Here is a 4,682-nt window from a genome sequence, read left to right on the forward strand (position 1 = left end):
GATGGCGCTGACTGAGGGTGAGCTGAGGGACTGACAGGAACCAGCGGAGACAGGGCTGAGGAACTGGCTGGTTTTAGGAGAGGAGGCGGGAGAAGGAGGCTGGGAGGGAACACAGGAGTACAGGAGCTGGGCGGAACCAGCGGAGACACAGGAGATTCAGGGCTGGTTGGAACCAGCGGAGACACAGGAGACTCGGGAGCACTGGGTATTACTTCCCCAAACCAGTCTATTAAGTTCATTTGAAAAATGGACATAAGTTCCTCATAATATCCAGTGGCAAGTTGCAGCTCACCCTCAGCGGCGGGAGTGTGGGCGGGGCTTCCCTCCAAGCCCTCTATCTCCACCAAAGCTCCCTCGGGGACTGGCGATGTTGCCGGCTCACGCACCTGGTCAGAATGGTCTTGAGGCTCAGGCTCTGTGGCGATGATAGGCTCAGTCGTGGTTTTGCACGCTGGCTCTCATGTCACGGCAGGCTCAGACTCTCCATCTGCGGTGGAGTCAGGCAATTGCTCCGTGCCGCTGGATGACGGCTGGCTGGTCTCTGGGTCGGGAGTGGTGCTGGAGATTCCTTCCTTAGCGGGGGAAAAAGGGAAAAACAGTCCATTTCTCTCCAGCACCCACTCCACGAAAGCAGCGAAACCCTCCTCGGGGCCATTCACTGGCAGACGTGCCTTACACCTCTCGCTCAGGCTGGTGCAAGGCACGCCAGATCTAAAAAGTCCAGGGTATGGTCCTCCAGCGAACGATCCTCTTGCCTGTTGCTCCAGGCACAGGAATTGGACAGCCAGTAAATCCATTCCGGGAGAGGGGAGAAACAAAAACAAAAAAAGAAAGAAAAATGTCGCTATTACGTTACTCAATTTGAGGGTCTGCTATTCTGTAACGTGTGCTGGCTGTCTAATGAGCGCACGACACAGGAGTAGTCCAATAAAGTATTTTATTACAATCCACAAAGCAAACACAAGGAATATAGGATCTGTGATAGCACAACACGTAGACCAATATACAAATAATAGCAGACAGGGAACTAAGGAACAGACAGGGCTTATAAACACAGGGACTAATGGGATAATTAATGACACAACAGGTGGGAACAATGAACTGATCAAGACACAGGAAAAACTAGGTCACGGGGAGCACAACAAAACACAACAGAAACGTGACGTGACAGTCAGCACATGTGTTTTTTTATTTTTATTAATTAAATATAAAGTTGTATGAATATGGAAAAGCACAGCTGTAAGCAGTGGTGCATTATTGTTAGAGCTCATTTGTCGAGAAACATTAAAAAGGTTATGTCATTAGTTTGTCGCATCCACTGAGACAACAGTTCAATACAATAACTACAACTTCCTGATATCTTGCTCTTCTGGTATTAAGCATTTCCATAAATATGAAACAGTGTGATTCTATGACCTTTAACCCTTTGATGCACAAGCTATGAAAACCCCTTCTAATGCACAACATGGGTCTAAAATGATGACCCGTATTCATTTCCTATGTTTTTTCATACTTCGCTGGGCATTTTTTTTTTATCTTTTGAAATCAGTTAATTTCAGCATTTAATATTCCCTGATCTATAAATTCCATGATCCATTAATATTAAAAATATATTTTTACAATGGCCAAAGTTAATATTTAATTTTTTCCCTAGGTTTTTTGTTACTACATCAAGTTTACACACATGGGTAAAAATGACCCATCTATGCAAGCATGAAAAAAAAACAATAAAGAAATGTTGTTAAAATAATTATTTTAACAGTTATTTAGACCACCATATTTAACACTTTAAATATATTTATTTGCCACTTTGTCACACATAACATACACATATGACTGATAACCAATAACACTGAATTTGAACTGTCTGTAGTGCAGCTGTAGTGAATTGTAGTAAATGTGACCGAATAGATGAAAATAAAACTAACAAAATAAAATCACACAGGTACAGCGCAATCTCAAATTTCCATCTCAGTGCTTACATGCCTCACAAATGACAACTACAGGTTTGTGCTCCTTGCAAACCGGTCTGACACTGGGAACACCAGCTGCTGACTTGTCTTTGGCAGCTGGGCAGATCCTGCATCTCTTCCTCTTTGATTGACCCTTCTGTCTGATGTATACATGTAACTGGGTGGTGACTGTGTTTTGTTTTTTATCCCACATCTTCCCATTGCCTCTGTAACATGGTTTTGAAGGCGGGGTGTGCCCTCCACGCACCTTTTCATATGTGGCATGACAAGCTCTTTGACCAGCTCCTTGATGAATTGCTGTCATGCATTGGTCACACCACCCATGTAATCATGGTGTTGCGCAGTGAAGGTGGTGTAGGCCAGGGGTGGCCAACGTCTGTCCTGGAGAGCCACGGCCCTGCAGAGTTTTGCTTCAATCTTGATAAAAACTCACCTGCCTGTAGCTTTCTAGTAAACCGTAGACCTTGAATAGGTTGTTCAGGTGTGTTTGATTAGGGTTGGAGCTGAACTCTGCAGGACTGTGGCTCTCCAGGACCAACATTGGTGTAGGAACTGAGGGTGGCAACATCCAGCACATTGCACCACAGCACCATGGGCCACCTCCATGTTCTCCACTTACATGAGTAGGTGCAAAGCATTTTTACTCAATCTGTTGGACTGGGTCTGAGTTTACTCTTCAGAGGACTCATCAGACAAGTCTTCAATGCCATCAAATGAGTCTTCTCCATCTAGGAGAGCTGGATTTACACCCACAACTCCAGACTGACCCTGTGGCACATAGTCTAGGTCATCAGCATCAGATATTTCTGACTCTGAATCAGGACTAAGAATTTCCTTATCTTCTTCATCATACAGCATCTCTACAAACATTTCAGCCATTAATCTAGAATGTCTGGGATCAGCCATACTAACACTCTAGATAAAGAGTGCAAAACAAGCAGTTGATCATGTATGTACTGATTATATATTGTCACTGTCAGACAGAAACCTAGTATGTCCAAAACCATTACTTTTTAGGAACACTGACAGACATAAAGGTTGACCAATTGCACTGATTTATGACAAAAAAATAAAAATGATAACATTTGGAGATATGAGGTTTCTGCCTGACAGCAATGATATATACTTTTATATGATAACATGTTATTTTGACCTAGATAACATTAGTTAGCTAAATTAGAATATGTCAACAACAAGCTAGCTAATAGTATTGAATATGTTTCTGTCTCACTAGTAATAGATTTCAAGGTCAAGGTAACCTTAGCCTAACATTGAAATAGTATGTCCAGTTATCTGAATATCAAATATTCAAGTATATCAAATATTTTCTGTGATAATACATTGTAAAATAAGACTAAATGCATCAATTATACAAAAGCAGCCATGTTCAGTTGTGAAATGTGGGGCAGGTGAATAGTTTTCTGAAGTAAATATGTTCCTACCTACTTTTTTTTATAAAGTGAAGAAAGGAAAAATAAACAATGATTTGTGGAAATCAAAAAACAAGATATTTAATGAATACCTGGGATAATAAATGATAAAATGCATTTCTTTCAAAGATTCAGCAAAGAATCACTCAGGCCTGATTGATATAACAAAGGAAATTAATACGGGTCATTTTAGACCCATGTGTGTAAAATTGATGTAGAAATACAAAAAACTGGGTTTGTTTATAAAGTAAGGAAGGAAAAATAAACTAAATGATTTGTGGAAGTCAAAAATAACATATTTAAAGACTATCTGCTTTAATAAATGATAGAAAAACATTTCTTTCAGAGATTCAGCAAATAAACATTCATCCATAACTGAAATAACATAGGACATGAATACGGGTCGTTTTAGACCCATGTTGTACATTAGAGCGGTAGTGACACAAAAACGATTTTTATTCAAAAGTAAGAAGGAAAAAGTAAAATTAAGAGTTTGTGATGATCAAAATCAAGTTAACTGAGGAATTCCTAGAATTCTGAATGATGAAATTAATTTATTGCAAAGATATAGAAACAATAAACTCAGTCGGGTCACTTTAGAACCATGCCGTGCATCAAAGGGTAAAAAAAAAACATGAACATTTGGGACATTTATTTCTTCATTGGAACAGATTTGGAGAGATTTATCATTGCATCACTTGCTCACCAATGGATCCCCTGCACTGAATGGGTGCCGTCAGAATGAGAGTCCAAACAGCTGATAAAAGCCTCATAATATTCCACAAGTAATCCACATGATGTCAGTCCACCAATTAACATCTTGCCATTGAAAAGCTGCATGTTTATGTACAAGCAAATTCATCATTAAGACGTTTTAACTTTAAGCCATCACTTTCTGACAAAATACAAGTCCATAATCCATAATAACGCTTCCTCCAGTGAAAAAGTCCATCCCCTGTTGTCCTTTCACATCAAAAGCAACCAACATATTTGTTTACAACTGTTATGGACTGTTTTCACTTGTAAATTGTGCATATTTTTCTCCTGATTCAGATGAGATGGCTTTTTACTGTAAAAAAACAATATAATTGTTTATGACTCATATTTTAGTTGGTTTACATCAACTAAAATATCAGACATTACTTGTGAAATATTACTTGTGGATGGTTTTGATTATTTTAATCAGCTGTTTGGACTCTCATTCTGATGGCACCCATTCACTGCAGAGGATCCATTGTTTTGTTTTTGTTTTTTAAGTTGCAGGCCCTATTCTATACCT

Source organism: Sinocyclocheilus rhinocerous, unplaced genomic scaffold (assembly GCF_001515625.1).
Source record: "Sinocyclocheilus rhinocerous isolate Xijiao unplaced genomic scaffold, SAMN03320098_v1.1 scaffold82, whole genome shotgun sequence".
Taxonomy (NCBI): Eukaryota; Metazoa; Chordata; class Actinopteri; order Cypriniformes; family Cyprinidae; genus Sinocyclocheilus; species Sinocyclocheilus rhinocerous.